The sequence below is a fragment of the Mustela nivalis genome (assembly GCF_964662115.1).
Source record: "Mustela nivalis genome assembly, chromosome: 11".
Lineage (NCBI taxonomy): Eukaryota > Metazoa > Chordata > Mammalia > Carnivora > Mustelidae > Mustela > Mustela nivalis.
Window position 1 is genome coordinate 110254550 of NC_139030.1, and position 18452 is coordinate 110273001.

Here is an 18452-nt window from a genome sequence, read left to right on the forward strand (position 1 = left end):
CCAGCATTCTCCAAGATCCCACACCCAGACACAGCCAGACCGGGGGTGAGGGGTGGGAGGGTGTGCACCTGTGTGAAATGCATGGTCATTCCATTCTATATCAAACAGCAACAGTGAAAAGCTATTCCAAGTTAATAATTACACAATTTACTAACAAGTGAATAACAGCTCAGAAAAGATGCAGGATGAGCTAAAGTACAGCAGGCAATGGTCTCCCATGTTATTCAAAGTTCTTAGGGTAACGCAGATGAGAACAAACTTTTTTTGAAAGATTTTATTTATTATTTACTTGATAGAGAGATCACAAGTAGGTGGGGGCGGGGGAGGCAGGCTCCCTGCTGAGCAGAGTTCAAAGTGGGGCTCAATCCCAGGACCCTGGGATCATGATCTGAGCCAAAGGCAGAGGCTTAACCGACTGAGGCACCCAGGCGCCCTGAGAACATATTTTTAAGTTGAAACAGTTTTACTGTAAAATCAGAAAGGACATTCAGAGCTGATGATGCGATGATTAACAAGGATTAATATCAAGTCATTAGCATCGTTTTAAAGTTGAGGGGACTTTTAAAGCAGAGCCATAAAATCCAACTAGTGAGTTGGAAAACCAAATGCAAGCACACCTCTACTGCTCTGGCAACTGAAAGCCAGGATGTTGAAAACACAGTGTCCTTAGCAGTACACATCAAGGCAACACCTTCGGGGAGTTTTCTTAGCATGACAACAATTGTTCGTCTCGGACTCCGGTTCCACTCCTGACCTCCTTGCAAGGGGTCATGTGTGCATGATAGCCCCTTTTCCGGAGAATGAGCACACTGGTGTCAGCAGTCACAGCGTATTCATCTTTATTTCCCCAAAGGCTGAGGGCACTGCCTTAGCACATGGTAGGCATTCAGAGAAATACAAAGGGAGAACAAGTATGCAAATTTACGACTGACAACTGAATCCTTCGGTAATGCAAGTTCTTGCAGCTGCCATGGCTGGTCAGACCAGAAGGCAAAAAAATGCTTGCAGCTTCAAGCCACTTTGATCCCTTCCTCTGAAAACATATTACCCACAAAGGACAGGAAACAGAATTGAGCCATTTGACTCCCAAAGAGATCACGAAAGCTTTTAAGAATAACATGAGAAGCACATTTAAGTAACCAAGCTGGGCCAATGTGGCAAGATTTCATGAGCAAAATAAATCTCAGCAAATCCTGGTGGCAAAACAAAGGCAAAAGAGGGCCAACTCTATAGGACGTGGTTCAGGACCTAATACAATGAGCTTAAATGACTAAGAAAAACTGGAATTTCCTTCCCCGATCTTTTAAAATAGCACGCATCTCCTCTCTGAGAGCGGTCAGATTAAGTTTCCATGCAATGTGGCTCAACCACCACGTACAGTATTGAACCCTGTTGGTCTCTGGCCTTGTGTTAGGTGCTCTGGACACACTGTGAATCATCAGGGCACGTCCCCTCCCCACACCACCCCCTCCCGGAGCTCGCAGTCCAGTAAGAGACAGGAAAATAAAATAAACCACTTTTGAAATTTCAAACAACGTTTTAATGATTAAAAACAACCCATATTCACTATAGGGGGGAAAAAATCAGAAAAAGGCAGTTAAGCAAAATACAAGCCAAACTCAACAGCCTCCACATTTTCATCTACATCCTTTTGAATTCATGAGAATCCTGAAGAAACCTGATTTTTATAACCAAAGAACGGGCCATCCTTTCTGGTTTGATAAACTGTGATGTGAATTTTGTTTCTGAATTTTGACAGAGTCGCCTGCCTCCAGGCAGCAACGTGAGGCCGATGCGAAAGGACACCGGTAAGGTCCCCACTGCCCGACCGTCCGCCCGATGCTCCGCCTTCCCCCCTCCCTCCGATGAGCCAGACCGCCGACAGCCTGACCCCGGCCATCTCTGCCAGCCCTGCTGAGTCCCACGACCCCGGCCATCTCTGCCAGCCCTGCTGAGTCCCACATCGCAACCCATGCCCCAACCTTCGATCTCCTGCCATCCTATCCCAAAATACCCCCCCAAAACCCTCCTACCCTCCCTAGAACGGCAGAGTCACCACAGACCCAGTCTCTCACCCGCGGCCTCTCCCTGTCTCTTACCCTCCCCTCCTCTGCCCTGTCCGGCCGCCTCAGCCCCTGGCGCCCGCCTCCTTCCCCCTTGTCCGAGCCACACTCCCCAAGTGGCCGAAGTCACAACCCGACCGGGTACCCCTCGCTCGAAGGCCACCGACGCTCCCCGGAGCCCGCATTCCAGGTCCTCCGCAGACCCTCCAGGCCGTAAAACACGGCCTCGCCCGGGCCCGGCCCTTCCCCTCAGGGCGCGAACGCAGGGACTCCAGGAGGTGCGCGCACCCCGCACCCAGGGCCTCCGCGCTGACTAGTTACACGCGGGAAGCCGCGCCACGGCGCCCGGAGGAGCCGCAGACGACGCGGGGTGCGCGCGGGCAACGCCGCAGCGGCGGCCTCGGAAACGCGGCGGATGGAAGACGCCGGCGACAGCGCGCGGCGGAGCAGGCCGGGGTCGGCCTAGGCGACGCGCTAGAGTCGCCGCACGCACAACAGTCCCTTCTCAAAGACGAGCCTTCACGGCCTGGGCCCGGCCTTGCCCCCCAGCCCCCTCCCCGGCGGTGCCCCCCGCCCGCCACAGCACGCGGGCACCGAGACGCCGAGGTCCGACGGCTCCTCCGGCCCGGCCGCCATCGGCGCTGCGCATGCGCCACCGCAGCCTCCGAGGACCCGGATATCAAGCGGCCGTGAGTCGTCAGCGCGGACCCGGCGGACGGGGCGTCCCACTCAGAGGAGCCTCTGACAGACTCTGTTCTCCTCTGAAGCCGATCCGAGAAGAGGGTGACACGCATGCAGGGAAGCCCTTGGGACCCCGGGGGACAGAGAGAAGGGCTGAGGTCCTCACGGCGGCTCCGGCCGCAGGCTCCCGAGGGGTCCGGCCGAGCCTCCCGCCTGGAAGAAACCCGGCCTGACGGGGGCCGGCGGCCGCTCCTCTCGGGCAGCGCGCGCCGAGCAAGCCGGGGGACCGCGCGCGGTGTGTCTGCTGGACGCCCCGTCCGGGAGCACCGTGAGTGACCCGCACTGGCCGGCCGGGGCGGGCGCCCAGGACTCTGCCGCGGGCAGCACAGGCATGACCGCCCGTCGCCGACACTGCGGCTGCCGTCCACGCGGCCCTTCCCGTCCCGGGCACGGCGGGCGGAGGGTGACAGAGAACTTCCTCCGCGGATGAACCGAGACGGTCACAGACGGGGCAGACACCAAAGGGCAAGACGGTTTCTCCGTATTGACCAACCTGCAGGGCGCGGGTTTCCATGAGGGCAGCCGGGGAAGGCGGAGACCGCGGACGGGGCCGTGCGGGCTCCCCGGAGCAAGCGAGACGGGACTGCGTGAGGGCTCAGGGCTGCGGGCCCGCGCGCGACGCACGTCCTCAGGGCGCGCACGAGGCCGAGGCGTGTGGATTCGCAGCATTTACCCGTGAAATACCGCTGTCCGATCTCCCAGGTCATCCCACGGCTAAGCCGCTTCATCTTGAAGGCCCCCCCTCTCTACAGCCTTTTCTTGTGAACGTCTAATGCACTGCTGCTGGGTTGGCTGTTAGGATCTTGGATTCAGGAAGCAATGGGCCCCACTACTAGCAATTTCCATCGGGGAAGCTGCTGTCTTACGCTCGAACTCTGGGTCATACAAAGAACATTAAATTATCAGACCATGACCAGGGGGGCAGATTTGGACAGGGACGGAAAACATCTAGCTCAAAGCATATGGGAGCCCACAAGGCACGAAGCCAGACTCTGATCCTAAGAAGCCCGCAGACTGGGAGGGGCAATTAATTCAACCTTCTGGTGCTCTGAGAGTTAACACCCCAGGGCGGATGGCCCCTTAGGAGAGAAGGGCCAGGAACCAGCCAGCGTCCAAGGCAAGGTTTGTTTCCGTCTGGCTAGAAAAAGGCTGGCCTACCAACAGACCCAGCCAGGAGCTCGGCTACCTCAACCCCAGGAACAGGCCAGACTTCCCGATTCGTAAAGTGACGGGTTAAAAACAAAGTTTTTTCCAACTGTGAGAATGGGGAATATATTATCTAGACTAATTAGAAGGATTTTTGAGTCAAACAGGACCGTGGCTGCCATGGCAACATTGAAGGTTTCGGATTACAAGCCACAAACTATCTCTTCTGATGTCTAAGCAAAATGTGTTAGGATCCCAGGGAAGCCTTTCCAGAGGAGAGAGAAATGGACCCTGGGGGTGTGGCACGACTGGTTCCTGGAAGAGGCGGGGCCAGGAGGAAACTATTCCTGACTGCTCTCAGTGGCCTTTCACACCTATCACACCCATCAGTCTCATTCCCAAGTCAGCAAACTCTTTGCAACATGCCGCGTTTTTTAATTTTTTAAAAATTTTTATACTTATTTATTTGACAGAGACACAGTGAGAACGGGGAGGGGGGGGCGGGGGGGGGGGGAGGAGAAGCAGACTTCCCGCCAAGAAGGGATCCCAATGCAGGGCTTGATCCCCGGACCTTGGGATCATGACCTGAGCAGAAGGCAGACGCTTACCCACTGAGCCACCCAGGTGCCACTCCACACCCAGTTTTTAAAAGAGAAGCTTCACTTCCACACTGAGAAGAGTCATTTTCTATAGCAGTTTGGTAACAAGAGTATATCATGACTGAGAATTCCCTTTTGATCTGCCCCAAGATGGGACAGCACAGGCTTCAGATCACAGTCCTAGGCTCAAACCCAAGGGAATTAATTCATCTCTGGAATTTTAATTTCTGATCTTAAAAACTCAGGGTTGGCAACATCCATTCCCCAGGGTTATTAGGCAGGCTGGCTAAGAAAGCCTAAGAGGCCAGGATCTGACTGGATGTTAGCTCCCTCCCTTCCCCATGCCTATTTCTTCTGACCCTGAAGAGCTCACCTACTGGCATGTGTATCTGAGGTTGATAACCTAGAGAGTTGCCTCATTTGCAAAAGTCATCCCATGGGGTTCAATACCCTGAGGAGCAAAGGGGGCCAACATCACTGTCCCCAACGTCATTTCCTGGAGGAAGCTCTGCAGAGTCACGGCAGGAATGAGGCCAAAGGGCAAGGCAACATCAGAGAATGCCGTCCACCACCATCAAACCTGGGTCCGAAAGACACCCCCCGCCCTCCGTCTCCACCCTCCACCCAACTTGGCACCCCTCACCAGCCAAAATCCTTGAAGGTCTAGATGCACAGCAAGCAGTCTGGCTTTAGGGGGAACCTATGGCCACGCTGTCTTACTCACACCAGCTCCTAGGAGAATTAATGAGCTAACGTCTGAAAAGTCCTGAGTTCCTCCGGGACAAGGTAGCCAAAAACCATAAACCTCTGCTATTGCCAGAAACACAAGCCCAGCTGCACGTGAGATGTGCTAATTATAACGCATAGACTTCTCAATGTATTCCCTTAAGGTAGACAAAAAAATTCCAAGAAGCCAAGTGTGTTTAGATTGGCAAACCTGAGGACCCAGGACCCCCAGGTGAAGGTAAAACTGCTCAAATTTAACTGACACACCCGGCAGCTCGGACTTGTTCCTGGCCGGGGCACAGACACCAAGGGCAACCGGTTAGTATTAAACTGAATACTGGAAAGACTGAATTCCTTAATTTTGTGGTGAATATTCATCCTGTGTCTGGTTATAAAGAATGTTAAAGGCCAAGAATGCCAGTCCACAACCACCCAGGGAAAACTGACTTTCCTTCCAAATGAACTGGCTTGTTCATCAGAGGGTCCAGATCTCGTCCCACATGCTATGAGCCTCACCAAGTCATCCTGCCCCTTGCCCCCTAAACCTTCTGGCACTGCTTGTAGACTCTTCTTTCCGTTCTCTTTATACATGACCCTACCATCCCATCACCCAAGGCACTCCCTTGTAATCAGAAGTCCAGCGCGTTGCACCTGGTGGGCACTCACAGAGGATTTCCTGCACCCCTCAGTTTGGGAAGTCCCCACTGATCAGTTTTTTAAGACATCTAGCTGATCAAAACAGCCCAGGGCACCTCACAGCAGACATTTATTAAGACATCTTCCCATCATTCAGGCTCTTTTAAGGGACAATAGAGGGAAATGTATTTAATTTCATGCACTTGTTCTTTGGAAAAGGAAGCAAGTTAGCTCTCAGGGAAACGTCAGCTGTTGCCTTCTGCAAATCTGAGGTCAGAATGACGACTAGAATGGCTCCAGGAAAAACAGCCAGAAAATCCACACTGTAGACTCAGCTCTGCAACTAGCTCTGACTGAGTCCCTGAGCACACTGCCAATGCCGAGCCTCAGTTTCCCCACAAAGGGGGAATACATCATCTCCTAAGATCCTGTCCCAGTCCGTCATTACCGGTTCAACAAAAAGAGGCTCAAATCTGGAAAGACTGAATTCCTTAATTTTGTGGTGAATATTCATCCTGTGTCTGGTTATAAAGAATGTTAAAGGCCAAGAATGCCAGTCCACAAGAATCTTTCTGAGTGACATTTACTCAGAGATTAAGGAAAATAGCCTTTATTCTGACCTCACCAGCGAAAAAAAATGTAATAAGGATCTAACCATATGCAGCACAGAAGGAAATACAAGGAATCAACTGCATCTTAGGACTACAGGCCTCGGGGCCTGTGTGAACGTGTTCTGTTCATAACTAACCAGCGAGCTGCAAAAGGGCGCTCTACTTGAATGAGCTGATCCACTGTGAAAGCAAAAAGGGGTCTAAAGATTACAAAATTAGGAAACCTATATAGTAAAAGGAGAAAAATATGCATTACCCAACACTGCTTCTTCGGTAATGTCTCTGTACTTGTGGTTAAGAAAAAGTTCTTTAGAATAATAAAAATTCAGAAACTTCCTCAAACAGTTATCCACTGAAACAAAGCCTAATAAATAAACTATGTAATCAAAGGGAGAGATGTTTATACATTTACATTAGGATTTCATGAGTGTTTATTACTTGAGAATTGATCAAACAAAAATAGCTAAAATGTTTCCAAAAAAGACACTGATGATGTAAATTGAGAAGGCGGAACTACTTTGTCATTAAAAAAGAATTTTTAAAGAAAATAGCTAAACTGCAGTGGGTTAATTTACCTAAATTGATTAAAATCAACAATCAGAATTGGGAAGTATTTTCTGAGCCGAAGTTTTTCTAATTTTTCTCATGTTGCAAGCATTACTGAATTTAAAGTCAAATGTATCATAATACATATCTTAGATATCTCTGAGTACATTCTAATGTATTTATGAAGAACTATATACAATAAATCAACATATAAGGCATGTCATAACATTAACTTTTTTTTAAGTAATAAAATGTTTACCAAAATTTGTTTACTAAATTTAAACTTATAAATGTTAATTCAATTTGATTAATAGTTCTCATTTCCTGCAGTTCTGTAAGACATAGCAATTTTCCATATATTTACATGAGGACACAAACATACAAATGCCCCCCCCTTACTTTTTTTCCCCTTGAATATAAGCACACACTAAACCTGTTAAGTCTACGCGAAAATCAATTTTTAAAGTTAATCAGTTGGGCCGTGTATAAAATAAATTTTCATTAAATTTTCCCAAGGGAAATTTGGATACGAAATAAGATATTCAATAGTGAACTATACTGTATACTGATTAAGAAAAATTCATTTCCCTCTACCAGTAATTTATCAAAATATCACATTATTATATAGTAAGTTATCAAATTAAAAGGTATAAAAACTTAAAATTCACAATCCACCCTAATTATGTCTCTCGGTAAGTAGGCAGGCAGGCAGGCAGATATATAGATTAAAGGGAAACTCTAAAGTTCTTTTTAAGTGACTTAATTGTAAGGCCCCCTAGTTTAGGAATTAAATAGAACCGCTTACCAACTCTTCTGCTCCATTGTTTTTTCCACTGATTTCACTAGTACTTTAGCATTCCATTGGTGTGGAAGGAACAGACAAACATTCGCTATGACAGGGAGAACATCCTAAGTACAACAAACATTTTGCACAGAGATAAGAAGAGGAAAGTAGGTCAATATCCTGGGGCCGGGAAGACGCAGCCTGAGCTTCCATGCAGAACTGTGTATGATTGACTGGGCAGGGCCCTCTTCTCTCCAGGCTACTGCTCTGACCTGTGTGCCTGGGATACACAGACTCCAGGAGAAAGGAATTAGAGACCCACCTACTCCTTCCCAGCCATGGGCAATCTAACTGGGGAAAGAAAACAGGTAAGAGCCGTGTAACTCATAAAATCAGCGCTCACACAGGGCTGGCGATTCACCACAGAAAGAGGAGTACAGACACTCGTGTTTATGATTAGAGGCAGCGCTATCATTACGGTACAGGAGGATGAGATGAGGACGGCTGAAGAGGACAAACCTGACCTTGCCTTTCGGAGGATAAGCAGTATGTGGTCCAGCAGAAAAGCACTTTAATGCAGGAAGAACAAACCATTCAGAAGACAGTGACTAGGTAGAATGGCGCGAAAGACAGCTGGGCTGTGGGCTGTGAAGCTGGGAGGAAAGGTAAGTTGAGACAAGACTGAGTCCAAGCTAAGGCGCTTACAGCTAGGAATGAGGTGGGAATTGCTGGGAACAGGTGGGAGGGGAGAGAGAAGAGTATCTACTGGGTCTGTGTTGCAGTCAGTGCATCCAGAGGGCCACGAGTATGACCGAGAGTCACTAGTGACAGTATGATGGAAAATACGATTGAAGATAGCCATTATAGATGATGGGGAGTCATCCAAAATGTCTTGAGAGCAAAAGACAACAAAAAATGTAAAGGTTTTTTTTACTTAGTGGATAGTCTAAATTCATTGGGAGAGACCTGAAAGCAAGAAGCAAAACTGCTCTGTACAATTGTTCAGTCTGTGCACTGTATAAAAAGCCAAGGGGGAAAGTGGGCACTGACATCAAGTGGAGCTCTGTGGGAGAGTGTTTGCCCTGAAGGGTACCTTTTGCCACTGTAAGGTAAAGGTACCATACCGACTAGCAGCAGGGAAACCAGGTGGGGCATGAATCTAGAACTAGGGTAGAGCTAATGGAAATGAAACAATTGGGTAAATGCAAGAGAAGTAATAGACGACTCTATCATAAAAGGCAGAACACTAACTGATGGAGGGGAAAAGAGACAGGAGGCTTTGAGACTAAAGTAGGCTCTCTCATCCAAATGCATAAGGATTGAACTCAACTGCTTGGTTTGAAGGGAAAAAAAGTCAAAGTTGAAAGTCGTTTAAAAAGGTAAATATCAAAACATATTGTTTTAGATTAAACCCTATCATCTAATATTTATTTGCCTGTGTTTTGCTGTAATGCGAGGCCTTTCCTTCGAGTCTCTGTCCACCGCCTGCAGTATCCAGCGGTGCTTTATCAACCATCTCAAGGCATCACCCTTTAAAACGTCAAATTTCTTTTTAAAAAATGGTGAGGCTATAAGGACACCAGAGAAACAGCCCAGAATAGACCACATCACCCTTGACAAATGCTCGCCACTCGGTGGGAAGGCTAACCCACCCCCACCTTGTCCAATGTGGGCAGTCTTTCCCTCCGCCCCCCGGGAGTAAGCAGGGTTCCAGGGGGGGGCTGCTTCATGAGTATGACGAGCATGATGTGGAACAGAGCCGCCACCTGGCCGACGGTGGACGCACCGTGTGAGCATAGATGACTGCTCTGAGCCACTAAGATTCTGGGTCTTCCATAATCCGAGCAGAACACACCTATCCTGAGTGGCTCAAGTATCCACGGGAACCCTCTTCTTCTAGGAATCCCCAGCTCCTTTACAGTTGCCTCAACCTCTCTAAAATCAGCCACCACTCTTTTCTAGAAAATTACTTTTTATCAGGTGCTTTCCAAAACACTTGAACAAATTCAAATAGTCACAAAAATAGCTCTTTTTACACATATATTTAAAATCTTTAAACTAAATAGAGTAAGAAGTACAATTGGCATAAACAGGTCTGTAAAAAAGAAAACACAGTTTTCTAGATATGCACACATGTCCACTGGTGGGAACAGAAACCCAAGAGCAGGGCTCGTGAGTGGCTCAGTAAGTTAAGCACCTCCCTTTGGCTCAGGTCATATCCCAGGATCCTGAGATCAAGCCCTGCTTGGGGCTCCCTGCTCAGCGGGGAGTCTGCCTCTTCCTCTCCCTCTGCCCCTCCCCCCTGCTCATGCTCTGCTTTCTCTTAAACAAATAGAATCTTTAAAAAAAAGAAACAAACAAACAAACAAACAAACCTAGGAGCACACTACTGGAGAGCCCTCTAGCTTTGACCATTCAGTGTGTTATGGGCATCGGTTTATATATGATTTATTTTGCAGAGGAAAAGAACACCAACTAATCCAGCACGTCTGGAGGTCGCTAAGACCTTATACCATTTTCTGAAGCTGTGAGCCTAGAAAATTCTAAGAATGAAGAGTACTATCGTATTACCAGGTTAAAAATCTGGCTGGTTTTTCAAAACTATATCCAACTGCCATATTTTTTTCTGTCCCAAATGTACAGTCAGAAGTGCTTAAGTCGTTTAAAAGAGCACAAAAATAACGCTTCAAACCCAAAACCAGACAGAGTCAAGAGTACAAAGCCACATGTCATTCCATAACCCAGCTCTTAAAGATAGAACAAACACATAAGTTACTATTAAAAACTAAAATTGAGTTGCACACTTTAAAATTACATACTGCTTTAAAATTGTCAACGGAGATAAATGTTCCTCTCAAGGTTGCCCAGCAAAATCTGGGTGCTTCCATTCTGAGTGGCCAAATGGTCCATCTATCCATAATTTACATACTTTAGAAATCTGATACTCAGCCTCTTCAATAAAAATGTGAACTTCTACACAGAAATCATATTCATATATTTCAATAGACTACTGAGAGAAACACTATGTAAACACATATACACTGGAAACCCCAAAACAACCAACCACAGTTTAAATAACATCCTCTACAAGTCAACCTTGGCCCCTTCACCAATACACACGCGAAGGCTCCCCCCTCAGCAACAAATAGGATAATCTTAATCTCTGTAGCTTTAAAAACAAACCAAAAAGCCTACATCTGGAGAAAAAAGGCAGTGATATTGTACCTGCCAAAATAATCCTCCCCCAAACTCTACTGAGACAACAACCGCTCAGTCTTATTTTAACCAAGGCAGACCCTTGAAAAGAAAGGAACCCAAAACCAAACTCTAGGGAGAAAAACACTAATTTGTGAAATACGAGGTGAACTCTAAAGTTTTCCTGAACCTTGACCTAAATCAATGTTCCCACAGTGTTGTTGTTTTTTTTTGTTTTTTGGTTTGTTTGTTTTGGTTTGGTTTTTTTTTTCAAGATTTATTTATTTATTGGACAGAGAGAGATCACAAGTAGGCAGAGAGGCAGGCAGAGAGAGAGGAGGAAGTGGGCTCCCCACTGAGCCGAGAGCCCAATGTGGGGCTCCATCCCAGCACCCTGGGATCACGACCTGAGCCGAAGGCAGAGGCCCAACCCACTGAGCCACCCAGGTGCCCCTTTTTTTTTTTAAAGTGAGATAAGCAACCATGAGGACAGGATGACAAAATGGTTTAGTCTTTTCACCAAACCAAACATCAGTCATCCTCAAATAAAACAAGAGTTAATCCGACACCAGTAAGGGGGAGCGCTCTGCTATAGGACCAGAGTCGCCACTGAGGACCTGCAGACAGACGGAGGAGCCTGACTTCAGGAAGGGAAGAGGGACAAGGCCCAAACCCTGCAGGATGTCGACACCCAGGGACCAGGAGGAGGGAGGGTTGAGACCAGAGGAACACAGGCCACCGAAGCCAAGAGACAAGTGGGACAAGAAGGAGCAGATGAGGAGGATGGAGAGCACCGGACAAGGAAGGAGAGAGGGGGTTTTCAGGCCTAGAAGCCATGTGGTCGGGGCTAAATTGTGTCCCCCTTCCAAATTCATATGTTGAGGCCCTAACCCCCAAACCTCAGGATGTTACTGTACTTGGAGACAGGGCCTTTAAAGAGGTGATTAAGGGCGCCTGGGTGGCTCAGTCAGTTGGGCAGCTGCCTTTGGCTCAAGTCATGACCTCAGAGTCCTGGGAACGAGCCCTGCAACAGGCTCCCCACTCAGTGGGGAGTCTGCTTCTCCTTCTCCCTCTGCTGCTCCCCCTGCTTGTACTCTCTCTCTCTGTGTCAAATAAATAAATACAATCTTTTAAAAATAAATAGATAAATAAATAGGTGATAAAGAGGTGATTAAGTGAAAACTAGGCCATTATTATGGGCCCTTCCCCAATACAATTGGCGTCCCTCTACACAGAAAAGACAGGGACACAGATGACATAGATGGAGGAACAACCAGATGAGAACACAGAGAGAAGGCAGCTGTTTACAAGCCAGAGAGAGGCCTCAGAAGGCTCTAAAGCTGCTGACACCTTCTTGGACTTCCGGCCTCCAGAACTGCGAGAAAATACGTTTCTGTTGTTTCCACTCGCCAGTCTGCGGTATATTGTTATGACGGCCCTAGCGGACTAATAAACCAGCCTACGACCCCTTCTGGCAATTGTCGACTTCCAGCCTCTTCCTCCACACAACTAAGGTTTCTGACAAGGCCTTCCTTTGACCCTTGCCACACGCCACTGAAACCACCTCTGATAAATGTCCCTGCCTGTTTGTTACTGCCCACTGCACTCTCTCCTACCCTGGCTTCCTCGGGGCCATTCCTTCCCGGCTGCCCAGGTCCCACCTCCACCACTCCTCATCCTTAGTGGCCTCTCCTTCCTGCACTCATCACAAGACGATGTTCACCGGGGTTCCACCACCCACCTTCCTCTCTCGCCATTCCACCCTCCAAGCAAGCTTAACGTCTCCGACCGGATGCCGCAGTCCCTTTCCTTGAGGTTCCTGGACCTCAAGCCCTGGCTTGTCTCTGAGCTCCAGGCCCTGTATTTCAGGGTCTGCCAAGCCTCGCTCACTGCCCTGAGACCCCACAATCCAAACAGAACCCATCCCCTCAGGCCTCTGGGTGCCAGCCACTCCTGACCTCTCGCAGGAACTGGGAAGCCCTCCCACACTCCAGCTATCATTCTTCTCAATGTCTACTGTCGGAAAATAAATATTCAAAATATGGAAAAGGTCCTATGTACAAAAATGTGCATCACTGCATTATTCACAACAGCAAAACAGTGGAGGCAACCCAAAAGCCCCACAGTAAGAAATGTGTGAGGACATTATGGGACTCAGTGGAATAATTCACAACTATATAATTTATTTCAAAAACTGGGCAGCAACACAGATCTTAAAACATACATATAAAAAGCGTGAAAAGGAATATTCAGAAACAACCATAGTTGATAGTTCCTCCATTTTCCAAACTTTCTGGAATGTTCTTAAGATGATTCTCTAGTACGCAATGTCCAAGCGAGAGTTCTAGCCATTCTGGACTTTCCCAACTGCTTGGCTGAAGGAGACATGGGAGGTTTGCTCCAGAACCGCGCTGCACCTGCGGCAACACCCAACGCAAACTCCCATTACATAAAGTCCCCTTCAGTCCGACTGTGCTTGTGGCCCGCGGCACGAGATCCTACAGAACCCGATTCTTTCAAGAAATCCAACCAGACGTACAAACAGCTGTACGACTGCGGAACTGAGCTCGCGACATCTGCGCGGTTACTAAGTGCTCCAGTCGGGAACCGCCGTCACGCGCCAGCTGCGGCCAGGCCAGCGAGTGTCAAGCCAGAAGCTGTAGCACAGGCGGTGAAGCCACCTCCTCGGGAGCGTCTGCCCACCCGCCTGCCAGGGAACGGGGCGTCTCCTCCGTCCGAAGAGGAGGGACGTGACAACTCGTCCATCCGAGAGTCCATGAGCTGGAAAGGTGGCCCCCAAGGACGCGAACTGCTTCGTCCCTGTAACATCTTACCCGCACCTTTTGGGTTGTTTTCTACGCTGGCGACAGATGGGAGGTATTAAGACGGGGCTGACAGTTCTACCTTTCTTTCCTCGACCCTCACGCCCTATCCTTGGAAGCCTCCTACCAACCAACTCAACAGATTCCTCCTCCTCCATTTTTGGTGTAAATGAAATGAAACAGGCAGCAGCCACAGAAATCACGCCCGCAGCGAGGGGGTCCGCGCCTACACCGGCGCCCAGCACAGGTGCACGTGCACACACCTTCCCGGACCACGGCCTCTCTCACAAGCAGTGTATGCGGCCTTTCCGATTCAAAGGGTTCCTACGATGAATCCTGTGGAAAAAGAAATACGAGCTCCCAGTTACGCCCGTTCTGTAAATCCAGGTTTTACTGCAATTGTGTCGGCCTTCCTCCTCGCACAGAGAGAATGCTCATAAATATTTACGTTACACTCAAGCGGGGCATTTGTGGTTAGAGATGAAAAGCATTATAAATTGTGGAATAAGGTACAGGAAAGCATCACCTGATTTAAATCCCCTCAACCAGATTTCACATCCAATTGTGAAATGTCACTGCGATCAGCAATATTTCTCAAGGAAAACAGCTCTTCTACTCGGCCCGGGCAACACGGCTGTCGTATCCTCTCGGAAATCTGTGTCACTATTAGAGGATGCCACCCTTTAAGGTAAATTCCTGCAGATAAAACGAACTTAGCAGGAAAGCCCATTCCTCCGTCACAATTGTACGAGAGAGCAGGAAAAGAAAGCTGGAAAGCTCACTGAACTTTTTAAAAAGTAATTAAAATCAACAGGCTTTTGAGGAAATGTGTCAGATTTGGCAGCGTTTTCTTTGTAAAAACGCATTTTGGTAATTTTCCAGAATTCTGTTCTTCCAGTTTGGAAATGCTTAAAAATTCTGACACATAATGAAATGGTAACAATACGGATCAGCCTAAGCAAAATAAGGAAAGGAGAAAAATTTAACTTCAGCGTTCCCTCAATCTTCCCTTGCTCTCAGCCCCCCAATCCCCCAAGATTCCTGGTGCTTTCAGGAGCCACAGAACCCCCTCCCAAGAGGTTAGACAGTTAGTTAGTAAATCAGTCAATCAATTAATTAATTACAGGTGTGAGTAAACAAAAGGCAGCTCAATTAAGATTTCTGAGGGCAAAAAGTTACATTTAGTTTTACAATTAACAGTAAGAAATACAGTTTACCCTTTGAATTATAGAAACACGTGCATCATTTCTGCAGGGCAGCAAGGGAAGGAGGAAGATGGGGGGTTAAAAGGACCGATAAGGGGGAGGGGAGTAAGAGGAGCCCAGAAGAGTCAGTAACAGATGGCTGGGGGCCCACTCAGGGAGCGCACGAAGGAAGAAAAAAAGGAAAATAATGACAGAAAGAAACAAAGAATAAAGGGTTTCACAAGGAATTGCATCCCCCCTCCATCTAGTGTTTTGGGATAACTCTACCAAAGACTTTTCATAAATACCGTTGTGCGTCTGCAACAGGAAGCATTAGCGGGAAGTACTCGGTCGCCCTGTGTAAATGTAATCTGAGCACTGGAACCCAGGCGTCCCCCTCTCCGGCCTCACCTCAGCGAACCACTAGGGCAACTGCCAGCCTGGCTTTTTTCCATAAGATTTTATCATATTATTATTTGTACAGAAGTTACATAACAGATCATAGAAAATGTGTAAAATCTGAGGGGTACCAGCAAGTCAGCACAGTCTACTGCACTCCCACAATCACTGTTACGGCTCTGGTGTATTTCTTGGCCGTCCTGACTCCCACATCTTTTTCAGGGGTAACCAAAGTCCCGTATCAAATCATGAATTATACGCGCGGCTTGGATTCAAACGGATCCGAGCGTCTGGCCGGGAGAAGGAAGCAGCCCAGGAATCCATTTTCAGGAAAGACCAAGGAGGAGTAACTAAACTTTACGTGGAGTGTTTGCTGACCCTCTTCTAGACACACACACAATAACACGCGGAATCCTTGGCCCCAAGAGAAGGCTGTTATGACCCGCCTTTTGCAGATAAGAAAACAGGAGGCAAATGAAGCTGCATGCCCCAAGTCAGGGAGCACTGGGCAGAAGAGTCAAGTCTCCAAACCAATACTTGTCCAGAGCTGGCCTATAACCACGACACCACCCCGCCAGGCCCCATCGCCCTGACCCTGGTGCAAAGCCACAATGACCAAAGAACCGTTATTCCAGCGGAGGGAGGTGTGTGTAAGTCATATGGGAGCCCTCCCTAAGCCCCTCCCCAAAGCCTTCAGTGTGTATTTGGAGAAGGGGGAAGGGCGGGGGGGGTGGGCAAGGGAAGAGCCAAAGGTAGCCCTGCTCAGGAGGCCTCCCCACAAGGACACACAGGGCCTCTCCAGACTCAGAGCAGGACCCCCGTCTGAGCAGGATCCCGCAGAAGCCAGCGCGTGGGGTAACAGCACTCAGATGGGGGGTTGGGGAAGGAGGACAGGCAGCTGCGCAGCTCAAGCCTCATCACAGACGTAGTAGCTCTCTTAACTCGAGCAGTTTCATTCAAATTTTCAGTTAGGAAGGGAATCATCCTGATCAAAAATAAGTATTTTCATGTCACCATACTTTACACACTAGGTAATACCACTATGATGATGGTTTACTAAGAAGCAATAAGTTGATTTAAGTCGTTGATCACGAAAATTTCCATTAATCTACCACTTGCAGCAGAGCCCCATCTCGGGCCTTCTGAGCTTGGCTTTCACTGCCTGGAAAGTTCATCAGGCTTCTCTTCCTCCATCAGCACCTCATCCCGGTGGCTGCACGAATGTCCCTGTCCTCAGACAGGCAGTCCCCGTATCCGCAATCTACTGTTGCCTCTCCTCACCCTTCTTATACTCAGAGGCGCCCCGTCCTTTTCCCTCACAGCACCCATCACAATTCATAAGTATGTCATAGATATCTGTGTTCATTTCTGCAATGTCTCTCCCCCCTCATACACCGTGAGAGCAGAAACCACGTCTGTTCTACCACCATTGAAGACTCTGCACCAGGATCCGGCACACACTAGGCACCCAAACATGGGAGAGTGAACACACGCATACACTATAGAACGAAAACGTCACCTCCCTTTACTTCGAAAAGTATTACGTAATTTTATTTATTTTTTGGAAGGAACAGTTTTTATTTTATTTTTTTAAGTTTATTTTATTTATTTTTTATTTTTTGGAATCTCTACACCTAACATGGGGTTTGAACCCACAGTCCTGAGATCCAGAGTCTTGTGCTTTTCTCAGTCAGCAGCCTGGCTGGCGTCCCTAAGGTAATTTTAAAAATGGAGTGAATTGTGACATTTCCGTTACAGGTTGGTATTTTGTGCCCTATTAGATAAGCCACCCAAATCTGGGCTCTAAGAACAAACACAAGTTTAAATGTAAACTTGATCAGCCAAGAACCATCTAAAAACAAATGCAAAATCAACACCATTCCTGCACACCAGTCAGAAACATGGCACGCAATTCCCAGGACCATTCACAAGGACCACAAAAACCATGAAGCACCTTGACACAAATCTAACAGAATTTCTTTTTTTTTTTTAAATGGAAGATTATAAAATTTCACTGAAGGACATAAAAGACTTCGGTAAATAGAGAGGTACGTCAGTTTGCAGACGGCAAGCCATGAGGCCCCAAAGAGGCAATTCTCCCTGAAGACTATCTAAATGCAAATGCAACACCAATAACACAAAATTTAAACACACAAACAAAAACAAGCCACAGGCTCGGATAACATGTACAAGTTTACCTGTGGAGAAAGAGAAGAACGCAGTGTGTGTGAGATACGTCAACAGACACAAATATGGAAAATGTCATTTTTGCAAAATCCAGCAATGTAACCATGACAGGTATGCAATGTTACTTTCAATGTTTTGACTGAAACAATAAATGCTCTAGGTTCAGAAGAGCAAGGGTCTGGGGGATCTTGACAAAGACGCTAACACGAGTGGGCTGTGAAAGCCGTGTAACAGGCAGAGGGGGCTTCCGGGACAAGGAAAGATCCAGGAGAACGGATGAGGAAACAAGCACAAGACTATGTGAGAGTGAGCCGGGTGGGGCTTACACCACATGAAGACTCTCACAGAAAGTCAGCTAGGAACGGACTTACATGGCTCCATGAAGGAACCACAGCCCTGTGATCCTATAATGGGCCCCGCCCAAAGTGGTCAATGCGCACCCAATGGGGACATGTGCATATTCTATCTCTCTGGGATAGCCACAGTCCGAGGTCACAACAGAAGGCCAAGAGAAGCCTTTCTGCAAAGAAACTTACTTAAAATGTTGTTTAGCCAATACCTACGTCTCCAAAGATACCTGTTTTCACAGCACACCATCTACTCACTTTATGGGTGTTTCTTTCAACCTTCTAACTTTTTATGGAACAACCCACTTTGGAAATTGCTACATTCTACTAACCCAGCCCTTTAGAGGTCTGGGCCAGAATAGAGGCTTAAGGATTTGGAAATAAAAGGCAACAATCAGCCAAACATAACAACTGACCGGATGAATGCATGGGTCACAGAAAATAGAGAAGTAGGTAATGCTTCTGG

The 18452-nt window shown here is 47.8% G+C and overlaps 1 protein-coding gene across 4 annotated transcripts in view; it reads right to left on the reverse strand.

Moving 5' to 3' along the window:
* The window catches only part of MYO1B (myosin IB), a 175072-nt gene that overhangs the window by 149224 nt on the left and 7396 nt on the right, over positions 1-18452 (reverse strand). Inside the window, exon 1 of one of the 4 annotated variants that reach the window (XM_082690484.1) lies at positions 7874-7892. The exons of the other annotated variants lie outside the window; for them this stretch is intronic. The gene's annotated coding sequence lies outside the window, so the exon portion shown is untranslated. Of the gene's footprint in view, positions 1-7873; positions 7893-18452 lie in introns of those variants that run through there. 4 annotated transcript variants of the gene reach the window in all.